Source organism: Puntigrus tetrazona, unplaced genomic scaffold (assembly GCF_018831695.1).
Source record: "Puntigrus tetrazona isolate hp1 unplaced genomic scaffold, ASM1883169v1 S000000007, whole genome shotgun sequence".
In the NCBI taxonomy this organism is placed as follows: Eukaryota; Metazoa; Chordata; class Actinopteri; order Cypriniformes; family Cyprinidae; genus Puntigrus; species Puntigrus tetrazona.
In genome coordinates, this window is record NW_025047687.1 from 288,438 (window position 1) to 312,287 (window position 23,850).

Below are 23,850 nucleotides of genomic sequence, written 5' to 3' on the forward strand. Positions count from 1 at the left end.
GTTACCAAAATAAATATGTATCATATGTATTGTAAAATATTTAATTAAAGACTAGAAAATTCATAAAATATTCAGTCAAATGTACTGTGCAATGTTATTACACTATTCACAGTTTTTATAATATACACATGTATCATATGTAAAAACATATGAGATTTTAAAATATTATAGTTGTATTATTACATACTTTTATCATTTACATAATTTTTTCAGTAATTTCCCTAAAATAAATGTTGTATTATAATTTATTTTATTTTATTTTTATTTTTTTGCTATTTTTGTTGTTTTAAATACATTAATGAAGACATTTTTATTTAAAATGTTAAATTAGTTTCTATATAATACAGATAATTAAAATGTAATTACACTTTGATTCATATATTTCTACATGATGAAATGAATATTTGTAGCTAAATTTTATTTCTATCACACATCAGACTGAAACAAAACTCTAGATCTAATTATTGTTTAGAAAGAAGACAATAGATTCATAAGCATTCACTCTATTAATAAACAGATAAAAATAAATAAAAATTTATTACACTCAAATAACCTTTTATCTGAAAGAGGATTTATAATTTTAGCTAAACTGATTTTGCTTACTACTTTAATATTAATCATCATATTTAATCTTCATATTTAAGTATTTACACCTTTAATATTACAATAATTTAATAATTTAATTTACATAAACCTTCTAATGTTGTGTCATGGTGGTAAAATATTTCATATTTCTACCAAATCTGTTAAACGTTTTTATTTTGTTATAGTATTTATTTAATGGGTTTTAATATATGGTTATAATAGTCTTGTATTCTATTTTGTTTTTATTGTAAATGTATTTTAATTCTGCATTTCTGTGATTTTTTTATTTTAATGTAATACATTTTAATTTTATAATACTTTTATTTAATTTATTTTTAAAAAAGCAATACATCTTCGCAAAAATATATTTATTTTAACCTCACATTTGTATGACTATCAATGTATTAAGTGTTTTAACTTGTTATTAATTTTCATTTAGATTTTATAGTTTTATTTTTAGTACTTTTTTTTTTTTTTTTTTTAAAATGTATTTAATTTGACACATGATTTTAGAAATTCACATCAACGTTATGCCATGTTTCTGAAGTGAGATAATTACTAATACTGAAAACTGATTAGCATATTTGACCTGTTCACTGACATCAGTTTGTGGGTTTCCGATATCAATTACCCACTGTGATGAATCTTGGATGATGGATCATGTCTTTTACAAATCAGATGGATAAATTACCAATGAAGACAGCGTAAGAGCAGCATAATGAACTCTATAGTTGATGATGACCTCTCTCTCACAACGTGAGCCGGTCCAGCCGAGGCCACATGAACAGTTTCCAGAGACGGTGTCACACAGGCCTCTGTTATTGCAGTCACAGCGCTGAGAGCAGCCCACTCCAAAGCGGCCGGCGGGACACACTACACACACACACACACACACTGCTGTCAGACTTCAGAGAACACACACGTCTGCCCATCATTGAACAGCAGCTCACCTTCCTCTGCCTCACACTCGCCGGTGACCGGATCATTCCTCACACCTGCCCTGCAGATGGCCACATGACCACAGTCCGGCCCGGCGCCCACTGGACATTCTGAAGGAGGAGAAGAGCGCTGGTCAAACACTGTTGTTTGAGATGCATGCTGTGTATTCTTTGAGTATGTTACTTACTGAGATGACAGCGGGCCCCGATGAATCCGGCCGGACACTCGCAGGAACCTGAGACCGGAAGACAGACACCTTCGTTCAGACACTGACAACGCTTCTCGCAGCCGGGACCGTAGAAACCTTTAGCACACACTACACACACATCCAACACCGCAGCATCAGTAAAACACTTCACTGAGTTTAAAGCACCACAATATTTAAATATTTAAATATTTATTGTAGTATTACAATAATTTAACAGTTATCTAATGTTGTGTCATTGTGGTAAAATATTTCATATTTTTAGTAAGTGTGTTTTAAATGTTTTTAATTAGTATTTGTTATAGTAGTTATAGTTTTTTGTGGTTTTATTTTTTTGTATTTTATTTTGTTGTTATTGTAAATGTATTTTAATTTTACATTTCTGTGATATGTATTTAACCTTGCATTTTTATGACTTTAGTAATGTAAAGTGTTTTAATTAGTTGTAATTTTTATTCATTTTAACTGAGATTTTATATTTAATTTTACTTAAGAATTTTATTAATTTTAGGTAAGAATATAGGTTTTGTAGTATTTAAATAAAATGTTTTGACACTCATTATATTATATTATATTATATTAGATTATATTATATTAGATTAGATTAGATTAGATTAGATTATATTTGCTGTATTCCAAAAATTACCTCAAATTTTATATTTTTAGGATTTATATTTTTGGTAAGTATCAGTTTGTATTTATTTATTTTAAAATGTATTATTTTATGATTTATTAATTTGTTCATTCATTCATTTATTTACTTGCTTGTGTTTTAAAATTTACCTTAAATTGAAATTTTATACTTTACATTTTAAACTTTTTCATTTATTTTACATTTTCATTTATATTACATTTTTGAAACATTTATTGAATTGTTATTTTTTTACCTGATATTTTAATGCTTTTATTGTTTTAATTTATTTGTGTTTTGAAACTGTAATTTAGCATTTTCACGTACCTATATTCAGGATTTTTTGTATTGTTTTTTGAATTTGACATTGTTAGCATTTACACTGCTCAGCTCACAAACCCCTTGCGGTTCTCTGATAAACTTGTCTGATCTAAACCACAGCAGAGGAACAAACCCAAAACATCCTCTGAATCCAGTGGTTTGTGGAAGTTTAAATGCAATCACTCACGCTCTTCACACTTGGGTCCTGTGAATCCAGGCGCGCAGTAACATGTTCCAGACACCGGGTGGCACAGCTGGTTTCTTTCTGAACACTGACAGAGCTGATTACAGTCGATGCCGAAGGTGCCGGGCAGACAGTCTGTTGAGAAACACACGGATGATAGTATTATTAGAACAGCACTTGTGATATAGTGATTTCTGAAGCAACAAACTCACTATGCTCGCAGCCATTGCCTGTGAAGCCAGGAGAACAGCCGCAGCGTCCCCGTCACGTGATGGCATGGCGTCCCCGGTGGGCAGGAGCAGCGCTGGACACAGTCCTGACCGTATAAGCCCGGCAAACATGCTGACATACACACACAGTGTTACACACAGATACTGGACAATAACATCAAGTGAAGCAGCCGAAATATCCCATTGACTTAATGTTGTAACCAAAATTTACTATCACTCAATCACAACTTAATAGCTGGCAAATCAGAGCACACATTGCTTTTTTTAAAACAATGAGCTTTGTACAAATAGTTTCAGGAAGAAGGGGGCATAGAGGAGAAAAAATAATGCACAGTATGTGGAAAATGCATCAGTTTTTTGAAACTTAAACACATTGCATTACACCAAATACACAAAAGAAATGTCTTTTTAGCAACATCATATTATTACTCCTTTAAATTGAAAAACATTCATGTTTAATGTTATTGTCTCTCGAAAGAAAGTGTAGATTCTGAATCATAAAAACATTGAGACAAGACGTTTCATGTTGATGTCAAAATGAAACATTTAGCATATTGTTTGCCCACTTGGTCTTTTAGTGTTGGTCTGATTGAAAATGCTAATTCATTCTTGGCCACTAGATGCTGCTTTTGAAGCATTAAAACCTCACAAACACTGCTTTAAATGAAATCAACCAAACACTGGAGGAAAAATGAATCGTTGAACGAATCGTTGAAAATAAGTGGATATTACAAGAAAATGAAAATAATTTTTGACATTGAATGCATGTCAATCTGTTTTTGGGGATGACCAAAAACAAAATATGAACCTTTCATAAACCACAATAGAGGCACTTTAAAATAACATCTGAAATGTAATGAGCAGCATTTGTGGATGAACACACAGCTCCTGTTCAACATGCTGGACACTGAACTGACCTTTCTCACAGTGTCTTCCTCTCCATCCTGCAGGACAGAAACACTGTCCACTCACATGATGACAGGCAGCGCCATGGTCGCACTCACACCGGCCCTCACAGTCGACTCCAAACCGCCCCTAATACACATGCTGACGTACACACACACAGCTGATCAGCATAATTACACCCCACATTCCCTACACACTAATATCACATGTGAAATATTATCTTTTTTTACTTCTATAGAAAAGTTTTTTTAGGTTTGCAATCATTTGGTCAAACAACGAAAAAAAGACCACACCAGCCAGTGCTGACGTATTTTGTGAGTTGATGTGGGACAAACGAGGAGCTACTCTTACTCCGGCTTTGGTTTAATCACAGGATATTCATGGATTCAGCAGATGTCTGTGAATGATCTTACCGTTCTCACAGCGCTGTCCCGTCCAGCCTGGCTGACAAACACACTGACCCGTCTGTCCGTCACACTGAGCACCGTTCAGACACTCACATCTCTCCTGACAGTCTGCCCCGAACTGACCTCCTGGACATTCTGAGAAACACACACAAACACACACACACATAAGTGAACATGAAGCATATATTTATGTAAGTTACATTTAAATAATATATACTGTATATGCATGACTCCTGTATCACACATCCTTTTTTTGCTTTCTTTTTTAGCTTAGAGATTAAAACTAAATAAAATGTTCACGCTGAAGCACCGCTCAACTATTGTGAGGTGAGAGGAGAGGAATACAAGATCTAGAAACAGAGGGCGTGTTTAATGTGTCTGCGGTTGCCAAAATCATCTGACACACAAGTTAACGAATAGTGGAAAGGAAAATACCAGCATGGCACTATATATATATATATATATATATATATATATATATATATATATATATATATATATATATATACATGATGCAATGCCTGGAAATCAGTGGCTATTTTCCTTCCCAACTTCACACAACTAGATCAATTTTATTTATGTGCATTTTATCAAATACATAAAATATAGAAACATTTACACACTGGTTTGCGTCATGTCCTGATTATTTTGTGTTCTCTCTCTAAGTGAAAAAAGTAGCAAAATAAAATGTAAAAACCCTGAGCCTCTATATTGCCAAAAATAGTTGTAAATCTCAGAGCCCAGCCAGACTAATTTAAGGACCAGTCTCTCACCCAGTTCACAAGCTGAACCTGTCCATCCACTGGGACAGAAGCAGCGTCCACTGTCAGGGTCACACGAAGCCCCGCTCTGACACAGACACCTCTGAGCACAGCCTGTCCCGAAGAAACCTGGAGAACAACCTGGAAAAACAGGAGCACAAAACCTGAACTAGAACAACGAAATCATAGCCTCTCAAAGAAAAACCATTCAACACACAGGATACATCATAATATCAGAAACACTGACTTTCTTCATAACAGGCCTATTCTACTCCTACTGAGGGTATTTTGTTCTTGGTAGCTTTTATGAAAATAAATGTGTGAATACATAAATAATATTTGTGTATGAAAGTGGATTGTGTCTAAACAAAAGTAACATAATTACTGCAGCAAACATTATTATTTTATTGTTTAGTAAATTTATTTACACAACAATACAATTTTGGTGTCCTGAATGCAATTTTTTTGAGAACTTTTTTTTTTTGAAAATGATACAAACATTGGCTCAGTGTAAACTACAAAAATGTGAATCTGTGTGGAAAGGGATTGTTTCGACAGCGATGTCCTCTTTATGTGAAAAGAAGAACTCAAAGGAACAAACATGTTTTTTTTTAAAATACATTGTCATGTATTTTACCCTAAATCCATCAAGATGCTGTAATGTGATTGGCTGATTAGATATTTGTGTTTATTTGTGAATAATTTCTGAAGGATTGTATGACTGAAGACTGGAGTAATTATACTGAATATTCAGCTTTGCATTACAGGAATAAATTACATTTTTAAAAATATATTCAATTCAATATTATGTTTTTTACTGTATTTGTGATACAGTATACAGTATATAGTGTATATAGAAAATATACGACCACAGTCGGTCTTACCCAATAGACTAAAACATACACTGTTTAGTGACAGTAGTGGAATAATTTACCCCAAAATTAATTAATAAATTATAAACTACTTTTACTTATACATACTTTTAAAAACAAAAATGAAACAAATACTTAAACAATTTTTTATATATTTTTAATCATATGCACACATATATATATATATATATATATATATATATATATATATATATATATATATATATATATATATATATATATATATATATATATATATATATACATTATTGTGGGAGTCTTAATAAGATTTCAACACATAAATACTTTTTAAATTAGTTTTTTAGTTTAGCAATTTGCACCAGTTATGTAGAATGGCCCATAGAGTATATATCAAAGATTGTAATCTTACGTTGTGAGCAGGTGTTTCCCGTCCACCCTGTACTGCACTCACACTGACCACTTATAGCATCACAGCTGCCGTTATTGTGACAAACACAAGTCTGAGAACAGCTCACTCCATACAATCCAGTAGGACACGCTACAGAGCAGACAAACACACACACACATACACACACACACAATTACTCACTGGAAACAGCTCTGTGCAAGACAGGAAGACACATGTGCTTGTAAAAGCAGAAATTACGAACATAACTTGTGCTCACGATCCAGTATCATTCTGCACACATCAGCAAGATGAACATCCCCCTTCTTTAAAGAGCTTTAGCAACTCCTCGGGTGAAAAGGTTAGCCGATAACCACATGCACACTGAAGGTTAAAAGTTGCTGATTTTCAATAACAAGCTCACTTTGGTTACAGTGTGGGCCGATCCAGCCGGGCCGACAGGTACATACACCACTGATATGATCACAGAGACCCCCGTTCATACACACACACTTCTGCTGACAGTCCAGACCATAGAAACCCTGTGGACAGGCTGGACATACAAACAAATAAAAGGTCAAAAATAACATATCCTATTATACGACTGATGTAAATGTATGATAAAAGCAACAATCGTACATTTTTCACAGTACGTTCCGGTCCAGCCAGTCTTACAGGTGCAAGCTCCGCCCACATGATCACATGACGCCTGGTTTTCACACTGGCAGTGATGCTTGCAACCCAGGCCGAATGAACCAGCAGGGCATTCTGGGACAGACATAGATCACATTGCAAATGGATGCTCAATAATGTAACAATTTTGACAGATACTGAAATATCTAAGAAAGACTAGATGTCAAATCTAAAATGAGAACACACTTTGGAGATTTATACGAATTAATTTTTCAACTTTCAAGACAAAGTTTTAAATAAAAAAATATGATTTAAAAAAAGACCATTCCATAATATACACATACAAATGTTATGTATCTTCTACCCATTATTTTATTTTTTATTTTATTTTGTATATCTTTCCTAATATTTCATCATCCATGAATATTCCATGAATATTGTATTGTTAATAACAGACATTGCAGTATACATAGAATATAGAGGAACTATTAAATTTAAAGTAGTTCTGTATATGTCAACTTATTCTCCTAATCCTAAACCTCCCCTAACAGTCTACTCTGACAGTTAGGTTGGAAATTAATGAAATTTAGTTGACATGTAGATAACATGTAGAAACTTACTAATGTTAGGTTAAATTAGTAGAATGTATAAGAATATCAGAATTAAGTGAAACCTCAATTTATGCAAGCCCATGACCTTATGCTCTCTACTTTGAGATCTACAGTAGTGTTGCTGTGCCTGCAGGTGTTTCACTCACTCTGGTCACAGCGTGGTCCGGTGAACCCTGCCTCGCAAAGACAGTGTCCGGTCTGAGCATCACACACTCCACAGTCACACACACTCTCACAGTCCAGACCCCAGCGGCCCATGTCACAGACTACAGTCAGAACACAAAATCAAACACTTGAGTAAAAGTACAGATAATAATATATAATTGCACAATAAAAAGCTGAATGACACGTACCTTTCCTGCAGTTGTGGCCCGTCCAGCCTGGAGGACACAAGCAGCGTCCCGTTATAGGATGGCATCGTCCTCCATTATCACAGGCACATCTGAGCTGGCAGCCCGCTCCGAAGCGCCCTGCGGGACACACTGAACAAAGACACGTTCTAAAAACCCTTACAGGACAGATGTGTGTGTGTGTTTGAGATTTACTCACTGATCTGGCACAGTCTGCCAATGAATCCAGGAGCACAGACACACGAGCCGTTCCGCCGGTCACAACGGCCTCCGTTCTCACACCGCGGACACTGCTCCTTACATCCAGCACCCCAGAGACCCTTGGCACACTCTACACAGGAACATAGAGTGTGTTTGGATAATTCATCTGGACAGCATTATGTTCAGAGATCGGTTTGACTCAAAATATTATGTTCCAGGTCAAAATACTATGTTATATGTTATACTATATATAAATACACACACACACACACACACACATATATATATATATAGTATATAGTATATATTAAAATATATTAGTGCTGTCAAATGATTAATTGCATCCAAAATAATAGTATGTACATAATATATGCGTGTGTACTATGTATATTTATGTATTTAAAAATACAAACACATGCATTTATATATTTAAGAATATGCTATTTTAATATATTTTAAATATATTTATTTCATATAAAGTAAAAGAAAATAAATATATAAAGGTATACATATTTTCTAAGTATGTACTGTATCTTTGGTGCTTAAAAATGTTTAAAAATAGTTTTAGAAAAGGATTTTACAAAAAGCAATTAAATAGCTTGAAAAACTTTTTACCTATTTTTTGTTTAATTTGATTTGTGTTAAGGTGTGTTTTTTTAACTGTATTGAATCAAAGTATTACAATTTTTTGTTTCCTATTTTATATATTTATTTTGTTTATATTTAAAAAAACATATATATTTTAAGATTGCATGTTATTTTACGATTATTTTTCATTGTATTTCATTAATGTACTTCAAAGCTAATTTAAAACAAAAATGATTAAAATGCTACTGTATGTATAAACAACCCATATGATTTTATCAATTTAATGTATTGTTTAATGTATTGTTCGCATGTTGTTTGACATTTGTATTGTGTTAAAAAAAAAGCAGAACATTTTTTTATACTGCAGAGTATATGAGCCACTAATACAAGTTTACTATATATTACTGTAACACTATTGCTGTAAAAAAAATATTATAAGCTAGAGGTCTCTCTGATAGATGTGAAGATAATATTAAAAATACAGAACAATATAAGTATGACATGTTGGTGTCAGTATAACAATATCACCTTTCTCACAATGTTTTCCAAACGTCCCAGCACGACACAAGCACTGGCCAGTGATCCTGTCACATGGTGCCCCTGAGCAGTCACATGACTGAAAGCAGCCAATGCCAAATCTCCCATCAATGCAATCTATCACAGTAATGGCAAAAATATGCTGAACATGTGGAACACAAATCAAAGCACATTCAACTTCCACATTTGCAGTTTATTGATCTAATCAGTGACTAATGCATGTCTAATACTTTAGCTCTAATGGCCTTAAGACTATTTGGACATAATATGTATTTTTAATTTGACTTTATCTGATCAACGACTGATGCATATCAAGTACTTTATCTATAGTTTGACTTGATATACCTTGGTCACATTTGTCTCCTGTCTTTCCAGCTGGACACTGCGGTTGACACACTCCGGTCACATGATCACAAGTCACCCAGTCGAACAGGAGCATTTATTATCACAGCCAGAGCCAAAGAAGCCTGATTCACACTCTGTTAAGAAAAACAATGAATACTGATCAGATCAGAACATATACTGTATAGCTATCAAAAGTTATTATTAGTATTAAGTTATTAGTAACTATTAATTTAATACATTTTAGATAGTATGTCTTAATTTCAAATGCAAATTTTCAAATTTTATTGTAAATTTTAGTTTTTATTTTACTGTAGGTCTTAATAAATAGATAAATAATTTTATTTAATGCTATCCAATTGTTTTTTATTGTATTTCAAAAAAGCTAATTTAAAATAAAAGTAAAAATTTAAATGATATGTATTAACAGTGCATTTCATTGTTTTGTTTTTGCTTTTCCTTTTCCATACACAATTAAAACACTTCGATGCAAATGTTAAATTAAAAAATTTGCTAAAAAAAATAAATAAATGCAATATATATATATATATTGCAATGTGACCTTGCATCAGTCTACAGATGTTTATATGCAAACTGACCATCTTTGCAGGTTTCGCCCTGATAACCAGGCTTGCAGATACAGGAGCCATGATGACGGTGACACTCTCACGGTATTCTGTTGAACACACTGACACTCTTCAGAACAGCCTGGGCCAAATGTCCACTTAGGACATGCTGCATAAACACACAGGACGAGAAGTCATAAGTGATCTAATGCACCCTTGCAACTAGAACCTGTTATTAATTATGCCATAAAGCACAGTGTAGATTTAATGTCATAGTACAGCACTCACGTAAGTGGCAGAACCTTCCGTACAGTCCTGGGTCACACAGACACGCCCCATAGGTACGATGACATCGTCCGTTATTCGCACAATTACACTTTTTATTACAGAACTTCCCATAGCGACCCTTGGGACAACCTGAAATTATTACATCAATATAAATATTATATATGGTTTGCATTTTGTCTATTATATCTTCCCATGCAATGAAGGTGTTCTGGAAACGCACCATCCTGACACAGCTCTCCACTGACACCTGGTGGACAGCGGCAGCTCCCGGTGACAGGATCACACACACCACCGTTCTTACACTTACAGCTCAATGAGCAATTCCTGCCGAACCAGCCATCTGGACATGCTGGACAACACATAAACACACAAGAAAGAGGTAAGAGGCTTTTAAATACATGTAGCACAATAAAAACCTATTTAAAAGAAATTATCCTTGTATCATATTTCATATACATTTTGTGTGTAAAAAATAAAATACTGACTTTTGACTTTTTTAAATCCCATAATTCTGACTTTTCTAACATAAAACAGTTTGTTATACAATCAGAATTGCAATATATAAACAATTAGGAGAAAAACAATTTTTTTTTTTACATGGTGAAAACAAGTTTGCATAATTTATACCTTTTAAAACTATAGATCTTTGATCATAAAACTATGCATATAAATATCATCTTATTAAGATTAAACCTCATTAAGTCTATTATCTTACTATTAAATATTATTAGAGATATAGAGTGACAATTGATATTTATTGTATGTAATTTTGTGTAGTAATCTGCTATACAGCTATAAAGATCATATGTCATATGTATATATTTTTGGACATTTTTGGACAAATATTTTGGGTTTTTTGATTAGGTAAAACAAAATACTAGCCAAATAAAAACCAAATAAAATTTTTCTGATGACTATTTCATACGTCAGGTTTACAGGGTTATAACTGGGTTCTTATTAAATGTGTCAGGTTTTTAATGTGCATGAATTATCTTTTTTTTTAATAATCTTTAATAATTTTCTCCACTTGTGGAAATATTGATGCAACCAAGCATGATTGCTGATATATTTATGACCATTACCCTTTCAGAGAAACTTACTCTCATTACAAAGGATCCCCGTCCAGCCATCGGCACAGTCACAGCCATTTCTGAGTTTGTTACACACTCCTCCGTTAATACAGTCCTCACATGACAGACTGCAGTCGAAGCCAAATGAATCGTTCAAACATACTGAAGACAGACCAGAGGACACAATTAAAACAATCCAAAGCTTCTATTCATCACGGTTATTAGAGAACGTTAACGTTATTACTCGGTTACGTATGTAACCCTCATTCCCTGAAGGAGGGAATGTAGTCGTCACATATACAGTTTTTTTCTATTGCTAACATCCTTTTGTCCAATTTCTAGTCACATTTTCAAAACTCTAAACACAATTAGCACAACATCCGTTTGTTGTAACCATACCATTAACACAATTCATGTTGTTTTCACACAATATTCAGTCAATTAACACATTTTTAAAATGCTTACATTTTCTTTTTACACAAGTTTACCCCATAGCAAAATCATGGCTCTTTCTTATCATTTTTACAAATGCTTAAACACAGCATGTCAAAAATAAAGAGCTAATGTTCCAAACTCTAACTATATTGTAAAGCCTCTACTTCTGTAAAAACAGCAGCTTAAAAGAGCTGATAATAATTATTTTAATTACTGATAATTAAGAGATAGCTGATTCCAATCTTATTGATTAATTCCAAGTAATGGATTACATGGATTTGAACACTTTCTGGACTGGTTTTTGTTCAAAACAATACAGAACAACAGAAAAACTGAAAAAGAAAGAAGATGTCGGGACGAGGAAGAGTTGGACGAGGGAGAGGACAAGGTAGACGAGGAGAGGACAAGGTAGACGAGGGAGAGGAGAAGGTGGACGAGGGAGAGGAGAAGCTGGACTAGGGAGAGGAGAAGGTGGACGAGGGAGAGGAGAAGGTGGACGAGGGAGAGGAGAAGCTGGACTAGGGAGAGGGCAAGGTGGACTAGGAGAGGAGAAGCTGGACCGGGACAAGGTAGAAGAGGTAGGGGTAGAGTAAGAGCTGTAAGAGTAAGAGCTGTTGTTACAGATGAAATAAGAGCCACTATTATTGACCACGTGATAAACCATGGTCTGTCATTGAGAGAGGCAGGTGAAAGAGTCCAGCCCAATCTTAGACGGTCAGCTGTGGCATCCATTATCCGAATTTTTCAACAAACCAACAGGTAAGCAATGAGTTTCGTGAGGGCCATAATTGCAGTTGTAATGTATCACAATAACTGTTGGCCGCCAAGATACAAATACAAATATGTACTTTTATTTTGTTCCTCTAAAGAACACAACGACTTCCTTGCTCTGGGGAAGAAGAAAACTGCTCACTGAGGACCAAGAGCATGCTATTGTAGGGTGGGTTATAGCTGACAATGCAATAAAACTTAGAGAAATTCAATCCAGAATTGTACAGGACAACCTGGTATTCCAGAATGTGGAAAGCATCAGCCTGGCTACCATCACTCGAACTCTGAACAAACACAGAATTCGAATGAAACAGCTGTACAAAGTGCCCTTTGAAAGAAACAGTGAGCGGGTCAAGGAACTCCGACACCAATATGTCCAGGTGCCTATACAGTACATCCAATTCTTTTATGCTACTCTACAGTTTTTTCCACTACTATCAATTACTACTCAAGTAAACATACCCACACAGTGAAAAGCATTTAAACATCATGTGTTTAATGTCTTTCAGAGAGTTATGGAGTTGGAGGCTAATCAGACACCACATAAATTCATTTATGTAGATGAGGCAGGATTTAACCTGGCAAAACTCGTGAGACGAGGAAGAAATCTGATTGGAAAAAGGGCCACTGCTGATGTTCCGGGTCAAAGAGGAGCAAATATCACAATGTGTGCTGCAATCTCAAGTGCTGGTTTGGTCCTGCAGAAAAGCCAGATCGGTCCCTTCAACACAGAGCGCCTTCTTTTGTTTTTAGATGACCTCCACCAACAACTGGTACCAGCAGCAGAAAGGGAACAAGTAGGAGGAAACATGAGGACATTTGTGATTGTATGGGACAATGTAGCGTTCCACCATTCACATGCAATCACAAATTGGTTTGCAGCCCATCTGAGAATGATTTCTCTTTTTCTTCCTCCGTACTCTCCTTTCCTCAATCCTATTGAGGAATTTTTTTCTGCCTGGAGGTGGAAAGTCTATGATCATAGACCACATGATCAGATGTCCCTCCTGGATGCCATGGAGGCTGGCTGCCGAGATATCTCCGCTGAAGACTGCCAAGGCTGGATAAGGCATGCTAAACGTTTCTATCCCAGATGCATAGCAAGAGAAAATATAAGATGTGATGTCGATGAGAACATGTGGCCAGTTGCTGAAGATCGTATAGATTAGAACTTTATTTCTGTTTTTTTTTGTTTTTTGTCTGTTTTTTTTTTTTTTAACTAAAGGCCAAAGGCCTGTATATTTTTTTTGGATCACTGACAGCAATTTCATTTTGCTAATTTACTTCAGCAATTCTGTCACTTTTCTTTTACATTTCATAAATTACTGATGAGTCCTCAACTATGCTGTACACATACTGCCCTACAGTAATCCACACATACACAAACACTGGTTTCCATTTTTTTGTGGGGACTCTCAAATATCTAATCTTGTTTTCTCAAGAGGACCAAATAAAGTGTCCCCACAAGGTCAAACCAAAACACAAAGTAATGCAGATTTTTGTAATTAATTGTTAGCATTTTGTCAGTCTATGTGTTATGATTGACTATATGTTTCTGTTGGATTGAAAACTAGTGCTAATGTTTTGATTGAATGATTCAATTTTGAATCAGGTTTGCTGTGTTTTGATAGAGTTAGTATATGTAGAAAAAGGTACTCAGCATTTTGAAATGGAGAGTTTGTATTTATTTAACAAAACATGGTTTTGGCCAGAAAATTATCAATTTGGCTAATTGTGTGATGTTAGTGTGTTGCTGTGTTAAGAGTTTAGAAAAAGTATTTTAAGTATTGGTAAATGCTTGTTAGCAATTGAAAAAAACTGTAAACTGGGATCTCTACTTTGAGTCTAACAAAACAAGTCAATGGACATTGGCTGCGATGATTGCATCCAGCTGCAGCTGATCACAGCGTGAGTATAAGTAAGCAGCTGGTGCACGCATGATTCATGTTTTCGCCCGGCAGCTCAGCTGTGGTACAGCAACTGTGGCTACGAGACGTGATGTTACATACGTAACCAAGACGTTCCCTTTCAGTCGGTCACTTTCAGACGTTCCCTTTCAGTCAGGATGGCTCAGGCTGCATAATAAAGGGAACCATGGAATACACATACAGGATCCTAACAGGTTCACTCATTTGGGCACAATTCAGATTTCAAGAATTCATTAGATGAAGGCCTGGCACCAAATGCTCCATGACATTTGGCCACCTAGAGTGCTAGAGGACTCAACAGGGTTTGCCTGGATAGTGAACTCTCTGGAGCAAGCCGACTCTGAACCGGGCCTCTCCGTGCCACTGCCCGTTTAAAATGAGAACAAAGGAGGAAACCGGTTCGACACGCAAGCTATAGTCGCCCCGCCAGAGGCACCATGAGGGAAGGGAGGGAGCCTTTTTATGTGAGATAATGATGTAAATAAAACAAGTTTATTCAATAATAAAACATTTCATTAATTACCTTCATTTGACCAACAAAAGTTATAATAATTGTATAATAACCCTAATAGTATAATACTCACAATATATGTATTATATAATTTTTATGAATATAAATGTATACATGTGAATAATTTCAAAATGTAAACTTAATTATGATGAATTGTTTGACAGCACTACTTTAAACACAACATTATTTAATAGTAATAACAATAAAAATAATAAGAATAATTAATAGTTATGTGATTTTTCATTTCTCATTTTTATCTTGTAAAATAATTAAACTAAAGAAACATAAAAGAAGCTAAAACTACTTTAATTTACTATTTACAACAATAAATATTTACAAAAAAGATGAGAAAAAAACAAACATTGTTTCTTACAGAATTTTTCCGTTAAGGTGGTCTCAGCGCGCAGTTCTCCCGTGTCGTCCTCGTAGTCATCATAACGCTCCAGGATCTGCTCGTAGTCCTGCAGGATGGTGAGCTGAGGTTGGGGTTTGTCCAGCACCTGACCGCTGCTCAACGCCTCCACAGACTCATCCAGCACTAGGACAACAAACCATTCCTTTGAAAATCAATTAATCTAACAATTATTATATACAATTAATCAACTTATTAACAATAATTCCGCTTAAAGATTAAGCTTAATTTACATTAAGTAGTAACTTAATAAAATATTTTACATTTTATATGTATATTGTTGCGCCTTTAAACTCCATTTGTTTATAATTTATTATGCATATATAAATACATATACTTACATTTTTATATGCATATTTTTGTATTTTATATTATATATAAATATATTTAATATATAAACATAAAATAGTTTGCTTATATACATGTATGCGTTTGTATTTAAATATACATAGTAAATATACACAGTATACACATATTATGTAAACAAAAGCTTAAATATAATATAACATAATATAATATACTATAAAAACTTACAATACTTAACAAAACTTAAATACAATTTAAAACTAGAATTAATGTTTTTGATGCATTTCCACAAAATCACTCCAGCTGGTATAATATTTCACCTATTCGATCTATCAATAATATAATATAAAAATAACATAACATTTAATGTAAAATACAATTTAAAAGCAGAATTAATGTTTTTGACACATTTCTACAAAATCATTCAAGCTGATTTCACCTATTTGCTCTATAAGTAATATAACTTTTTTTTATTTTGCCTATTTGACAAATCTCTCATATTTATAGGTTTTCTCTGCTATGTATAACTTCAGTGAGCTGAAGAAAGAAACAGGTTTATGACAAGCTGAAAACTCACATATACATGAGTGCCTGTCCTCATCGAGACGGTACCCACGTCTGCAGAAGCACTGGAAGGAGCCGGCGCTGTTCTGACATACGTGATCACATCCTCCGCTTATGCCAAACACTCGCTTCTATATCTGTAATCACACATGTCTGGATCTAGATTCTGAAATCACTGAAAATGTTTTTTCTTTCTCTCTATCTCTGTGTAGCGCCGTACCATCACAGCTACAACCATCAGCGTTCAGTCGATATCCAGCGGTACAGTAACATTCATAACCTCCGGGATAGTTTGTGCAGTCGTGCTCACAACAGGAGCTGCCGTCTACACACTCATTTATATCTGAAAGACAAGAACATGCATGTCGTTACCTCACATGGTTACTGTGACTGAAACTGGAAATGGTTACATTAGTTTCTTTACCAATGCAGGTCTTCTGGTCGACATCCAGCTGGTGTCCTTGGTTACAGCTACACACAGGTCCACTGCTTGAATGTTCACAGTGATGAGAACAACCACCATTATTATGATCACAGCTGTTTACAATCTCCATCTCTATACCTGTGAAAAGTGAAAAACACACCACATTTGGAAATGAAAGGGAAACTAATTTCATTGATTGAAAATGTTTTGTACTCCCAAAGAAAATCTTACTTAAAAGCATTTTTTTAAATAGAATCAACTTCAAATTGGACCAGTTTACATTGTAATGACACTTGCAATCTTGCCCAATACTTGAAATATATACTGCTATTCATTTATGTATGTGTGTAAATATGAAAATATGATATATGATATATGGTGTTTATACAATTATACAAAGCTATACAAGCTATTCTCTGCTATTCTGTTTTTTTTTCATTAGATACAAGACAATTTCGGAACATTCTCTTTTTGTTTACTGTTGCTGTCAGGAAATTTTTTTTTAGCAGTACTGCATTTAGGAAACTTGCTTCTAAAATTTTTTTTATAAAATCAATAAGGTACTCGAGACAGTGCTGTATTGGGAATAAAAATAATGACTGAAGGGCAATCTTAGGCATGACACGACTTGATTTATTAACAATACAGAACAGCTTTGTTTATCATTTGTGCATGTTCATAATAATAAACTTATACTATAACTTTTTTATTTTAAACTTTTATTTTGTTATATGAAAAAATTACTGAGCTAAAAAAAACTGTTTTACTTTTTAAAAATGATATTTCTTATTATGTTATCATGGTTTTATTGAAAGTTTTTAAAATATATTGTTATATTGCGATAATTTCACATTCAATCTTCAAATTAATGTAAAAACTAAATAAAGACAGTATATTTTTTATATTTATTTAATGCCACCTTTATGTCTAACCGACTTTTTGGTAACTTCAAGGCTTAACTGATGACATAAAAGGAACATTTCATGTTTGTAGTTTCTTTTGCACATCTTGTTTTGAGTGTGTGTTGCAGGTGATTTGACAGGGATGGTCAAGTCTCAGATCATACTCACGATAGCACTGCTTGCCGTCAACACCCAGCTCATACGCAGAGGGACACACACACATGAACGATCCCCTGGTATTACGACAACCATGAGCGCAGTCCACCTGGCCCGTCTGACACTCGTCAACATCTGATGCAAAGACAACACACATAAAAACATATGCACAAGCTATGCTTTAAAGATCACTTGAGTATGAAGTCATGATTAATATGGCTACATTAATGACATGTAAGCTTTCTATTCTATAAGCATCTGACACAAACTCTATAATCCACACTAAATATACTGTAGCTCACAATCCCAGGTACAGTTTACCTTCACAGGTCTTGCCATCTTCAGCTAGTTGATAACCTGGATGACATCCACAGCGGGCCTGATCTCCATCCCTAAGGCATTCCTGAGAACAACCACCATTTTGCTCTGCACACGGATTCTCCGCTGATGACACAAGAACACACTGGGTCAGCTTCATTATTAATGAGATTACAAGGTTGTTGGCACTAAGTGGGTTAACAGAACCTTACAGAACCTGCCAAAAAAAACCTTATATTTCACCCTAAACTCAAAAAAATGTATTAATCTCTTTTTTTTGTTTCGCATTGCAATAATTTTAAAGAATGTTTTAAAAACAGCAATATATGTGAAATATATATATAATGTAAATAGCATTTCACTTTGAAAGTATTTATATATTATTGGCAGTATCTGTTATACTGCTATTCGTTTATGCACATTTAAGAAAAAAAACATGAAAATACATTAATTTTAATTGGAATAATTTTTTGTAAGGGTTCCCCTTTTCTGAAGAAGATAGTCGAAGCTATAATGCACGTTCGGTCTTTCCTTGCGCTTTTGAAAAATCACTTTTTTATTAATTTATTAATCTTACAGTTTTCCAATTTTAAGTCTGACCCTTCACATGATTCCAATCTTTCGTGATTTAGTTATATTATATTTAAATGTAACTGCTGATACCTCTAGTTGTGATTAAATTTGGATCATTAATTAACTATAATACTTCCTAGTTTCCATTTATCGTTCATTAGGAGTCTGGGTCACTTAGAGACCTGTTTGGCCAGAACAGACTCACGACACATCTGGACTAGTCCAGGTCTTAGTTAGCGGCTACCTCATAGATCGCTTACCTTAATGCAGCCATATCCTCAATAGACTCAAAAAGAGTAATTTTTTATGCAATCCCTAAGAAATAGCATGCTAAGCCAGTTTGGTGACCAAACATCAAGGTCTCAAAAACATGCCCCCGGCTCCGTCCATTGATCATTGATCTGACTCACCCTAGCATGCGAACAATGCGGAAAACCTCAGAAGTCACTAACCTACTAGAAAAATGATTTCAGACAATATTACAATCAACCAAGATTAAGGTTTATTTTGCCAGGCAAGAATATTTTCCAAATTGGTTTAATTCATAAACATTTGCACAACTTATCAGCAGTTAATAAACAAAATAAAGATAAAGCAAGATAAAACATATAAAACTAATTATAAAAGTATTTGTTAAAAGGTCATCATACTTAATCTTTAGAAAATACATAGTGTGGCCGATCTGGCTACAGAATCGCGCCTTTGTTATGTTTTTTGTCAGTTTACTTAAATACTTAGACCAGACAAAGAGATCACAAATTCCGTTGTAAAACCTTTTGGTGTTTAGGTTCCCGCAATTCAGGGTCACACCTGGCACATTTTCAGAGACCCTTAAGGAGGACACACACCCTTCTCCACAGAACACAGTTCTACAAAGTTTTTAATCTTTTCCATAGTATAAGTGATTTCTGTGAAATTGAGACCAATTTACCAATTGCACTGAGACCTTTCAAATGAGAACAAACATGAAGTTCACAAGACACATGGCATATAATGCCTTATTCTGAATGAACTTCAAGCCATGTCTTTTGGGCAGAAGGAGGGGAGGCAGGAAGGGCAGAGGTGAAGAGGGTGTCATAAAACAACAGGGAGAGAGGGTGTTGTCTGATATCTTTTAAAGTTCCTTTGTTCCTTTGGATATCCCTTCTCAGATTAGTCTTATTGCATGGCAGTTTTTGATTTAGCTCCTTAAATTTTCATGATAAAATGTTGCATTTATTTTTAAAAAACAATATAAATGTTATACACACACACACACACACACACTACTATTATAATATTACATACATATATTACGTTGTATATGTTATATTATCCAGCTGCTCTGAATAACTCCTCTAACACACTTCGTGTTTAATGTTTCTGTCCATCCAACAGCTGCAGTGAAATGATCTGTCTGCAGCCAACAATTACACTTTTGCAGAAACAGAATGGCAGAAATTATTCTGCAATCATGATCCTTCATCCACGAAAGAAATGTCTGTGTTCAACTCCAGACGACCTCAGAGACGAGACACAAAGACATGTCCCAGCTGAAGTCACCAGTTTGTGATATTATGTCATCAAGTGAAACAAAGGGCATCCCAAAGACAAAAATTGTATTTCCACTAAATCTCCTTGAGTAGTTTTTGTGATTCTTTGGGAACTTCAAGGGAAGAAAATTCTTGGCTTGAGATACATTTCAACAATAAGACATTAAAAATAATGTTTTATATAACTTATAGAGTTAATTAGATCAGTTATCTGCAACTGGGAATAGAAGTTACCATGCATGTTATGTCCATGGTGTTTGCTGTGTGTAGTCAAGTTTTATCTTTATTCATTGTTAGTAATACAAATTAAACTATTAAAACAAAATAAAACATAATTTATCTCGCCTCATATTGAAACAAACCTAAATTACTTTGTGCTAAATGTCAAAAGGTACAAAATTTTCTCAAATTATATATTGACTTTAATCATAAAATATATTGTTTTAAAAGTTGTTTTTAACTGCAAACATTCTCCCAGTCTTATTACTTTGATAATGCGTTTGACATAATTGGTAATTTTGTAGTGCTGGATATTTATAGTAATTTTTTTCTTTCTTTTTTTAAGTTGCATAATTAGTGTGGCTTTCCAAAACTTGTAACTGAATTATGGTAATTTTTATGGCTTTGTCCATTTTGGAGCTTCATAGATTGTTATACCGAAAGAGGAATGAAAACTGCTTAAATTTATGTTTGTGTTTCACAGAAAAGAAAGAAAAAATTCTAATTGTAATGCAATTATGACTACATGTATGATGTTTTGTCCATTAGGCTTCAAAGACACTATGTTTGTTCTGAGGAAAGTGATGCAGAAAAGCTTTGAATACATTCACCATTTGTGTTCCCACTGGAAAAAATAAAAGTGTGCTTAAAACATGACAAATAAATGATTGTTAATGGAATACACACCCTATTCCTTTAAAGAAACATTTACTCATTGGTTCTGTAAGATGAATTGAAAGAGGTTCCATAATAACAAAGCAGTATAAAATAAGTATCATTAGCTTGTAACACATTCAGTCTGTCTCCGTCTGTGCTTTGCATTTTAATTTAGCTCAAATCCCACAACTGTGATTTTTAATATGTCTTTACGTTCATGCTACCATCTTAAATCTGTATGTTCATGTGAAAGTCCTGCAGTTGTGAACATCAGCGTGGTCATACTTACATTTGCAGTGCTTCCGATCCACGTCGAGTCTGTAACCAGGTCGGCAGTGGCACTGGAAATGACCTGCCATCTGCTGGATGCAGAAATGCTCACAGCCACCGTTCCCAACGCTGCAAGAACGGATGGCTAAACACACACAGACAGAGAGAAAGACACACAGGTGGAGACATTCTGAGAAGACAATACTGGCTGTTATTGTTCAGTTTAAAGATTAAACAAGTCATAATAAAGGAAAGATTCTTGAAGTGATTCATGAAGTGTTTGACTCTAGCAGACCCAGAGTTTAAACGACTCCTGCTGCAGAAACATCAATGACTCACCAACCAAAACATGAATGAAGGAATTCAGCGGAAATCACTTTAAACTTCTCAATTATAAATCATTCTCTATAAGCACACATACTGCAGACAGATTCATGCCAGACACGCAATTTATTCTGTAACAGTATTCTCCACTTTCATCCTCTGTCCTCTGTGTGTCTGATTAGCTGTCTGTCATTCTCTTTTTATCTGGGTTTTATCTTTAGAGGAGGACTGCACTGTAAAAACATTATGTTAGTTAAATCAAAAATTGTATGTTTTGCCAATTAAATGGATGGATAGATGGGTGAGTAGAGCAATAAACTGATGGATGGACTGATAAAGAGATGGTTGGATGAATAGAATGATGGAGCGATAAATTGGATGGATGGAAGGATGGATGGATGGAAACAATGACAGAGCGATGAATGGACTGACGGTAGAATGAAGGGTGGATTGATCGAATGATAGTGCGATGGATAGATTGACAGAACTATAGAGTGATGGATAAAACAATAGAGTGATGGATGGATGGATGGATGGATGGATGGATGGATAGAATAACAGAGCGGTGGATGGATAGATGGATAGAATGATAGAGCGATGGATGGATGGATGGATTGACAGAACTATAGAGTGACGGATAGAGCAATGGAAAGATGGATGGATGAATGGATGAATGATAGATAGATTGAAAGGCAGAGTGATGGATGCATGGAACAATACAGCAATGAATGGATAGATAGATGTAATGATAAAGCAATGGATAGAATGACAGAACAGTGGATGGATAGATGGATGGAACAATAGAGCGATGGATGGATGGATGGATTGAAAGGCAGAGTGATGGATGCATGGAACAATAAAGCAATGAATGGAAAGATGTAATGTAATGTTAGCATCTATGCTAATATTAGTCTGTTTATTCTTATTCTGTTTCTCTTTTCGACCAGAACACCTAGATGTCATATCACAGACAGATCCTGGGAACCAGACATATACACACAATAAGTCCTGACATAGCTGTGTTTACAACTGAACTGGAAAGTAAATGGTGGTCGTCTGGACAGAGGAGAACTGGCCCGGAAATTAAATGCTGGTCGTCTGGACAAAAAAAGAACTGGCCCCCAACTGAGTCTGGTTCCTCCCAAGATTTTTTTTTTCTACATTCTGGCACAGATGGGATTTTGGTTCTCTGCCGCTGTCGCCTCTGGCTTGCTTAGTTAGGGATTATTGATTATAGACAGGGATATTGATTATCATTGATTTGATTACAGACTGTCTCTGCATTTAATAAAAAAATGAAGTGCTTAATCTCCTATATATATATGTAAGTCATTATATATTACTATCATATTATTCAACTGTTCAGTGCTTTACACAATCTGCATCTTTAAAAGTGCTATATAAATAAAAGTGATTGATTGATTGAATAATGGATTGATGGAACGATAAAGCAAATGTATGGATGAAATGATGGAGTGATGAACGGATGGAACAATAGAGTAATGGATAGATGGATGATAGAGTGATCATTGACACAGTAAATTATAGTTTTAATGGTCCTAAAAACAGGCTTCATTTCCTTTACTCCAGATTTGATTTCTTAGGTTTAGTGGTGAAACATGAGTCCGGTCCGGCTGTTTTACCAATGCATGTGCGTCCGTCCACGTGCAGTCGAAATCCTGCATTACACTGGCAGTTATAGGAACCCCTGGTGTTCACACACTTGTGCTGGCAGCCGCCGTTATGCACCTGGCATTCGTCAACATCTACGGAAGAATACATAAACAACAATTTAATACTGTGTTATGAAACATTCATCAGATTCAGTTATGGTCTGGCACCTGTACTTCGTTAATTTAATTTCTAGACACAAAATCAGTAAGTCCAAAATCAATACAGAAAAAAACATCTGACATCAGGAGCAAATAAATAACCACACCCCTGTTGTAAAAAC

The 23,850-nt window shown here is 34.7% G+C and overlaps 1 pseudogene; it reads right to left on the reverse strand.

The window, feature by feature from the left end:
- LOC122332230 overlaps positions 1-23,850 on the reverse strand; it is a 62,571-nt pseudogene that overhangs the window by 2,552 nt on the left and 36,169 nt on the right.